The sequence below is a fragment of the Heterodontus francisci genome, chromosome 35 (genome assembly GCF_036365525.1).
Source record: "Heterodontus francisci isolate sHetFra1 chromosome 35, sHetFra1.hap1, whole genome shotgun sequence".
Lineage (NCBI taxonomy): Eukaryota > Metazoa > Chordata > Chondrichthyes > Heterodontiformes > Heterodontidae > Heterodontus > Heterodontus francisci.
The window spans coordinates 23,663,700-23,664,627 of NC_090405.1; the positions used below are offsets into that span (position 1 = coordinate 23,663,700).

At 40.7% G+C, this 928-nt stretch overlaps 1 non-coding gene across 1 annotated transcript; it reads left to right on the forward strand.

Moving 5' to 3' along the window:
• Positions 1-579: 579 nt before the first annotated feature.
• Positions 580-661, forward strand: trnas-gcu (transfer RNA serine (anticodon GCU)). The gene has a single exon. It is a non-coding gene; the product is annotated as a tRNA-Ser (tRNA).
• Positions 662-928: the final 267 nt, after the last annotated feature.

Genomic DNA, 928 nt, shown 5'->3' on the forward strand with positions numbered 1-928 from the left:
CAGATCAATATAATGATGAGAATCCCAATTTAATCTGCTGTTTCTGGTGTTTTATCCATTCCAATCAAAATTTCAACATTCCAATCAAATCTATTTGTTATTCCACAGTGTCTCTCCATGTGTTTTATTCTGTTGTATTCTCTCACAGTCTGTTTGATGATCAATGTTGCAGTTCACTCTCTGTTCTGGTGAAGATCAGAAGCAGTGATATCTGTTTACACCACCTGACAAGTCGGCCTGATGCTGTGCCTCGCTGATCATGTGGAGTTAAAGCAATTCTTCCAGTAAGTTAGTTCAGTTTTCATTTCATGAGAAATTCGGTCATCATGACTTCATCAGTGACCTAATGGTTCAGGTGTCTGAGTGATGTTAATCATGATGTGATGAAATGATTGTATGTTCCAGTCTTTCCGTGGTGGGTTTTCACACTGAGTAGAAACGTGTTGGACATGGTCTGGAAATGTTTCACACTGCTCCATTCCCAACTTCATTTACTTACAGAAGATATATTTCCATCATTCCACAGCTGGCTGCACAGCCAGAAGCTGTGCTGAAGGTGACAGCTATGTCTTTGCAACTGACAAGGTGGCCGAGAGGTTTAGGCGATGGACTGCTAATCCATTGTGCTCTGCACACGTGGGTTCGAATCCCATCCTTGTTGCTAGTTTATGAGCTGTTTTGTGTATTATTTATGTTGGGTGAGCTTATATGTAAAGTCAGCCTCGAAACCTGTTCTTGTCAATGTCCAGACAGTGATTCCAGAATTTGTTATACTTTATTCAAATTGAGACAGACAATTGGAATTCTTCACCCAAACTGCACTGGAATGAAGATCAAATAGGGATCACGAAACGGAGCAGGATTTTTTCTCCCCTCCTTCCTTCCATCTTTACTTTCTCTGGATTTGCACCAAGTGAAAGACAAATGG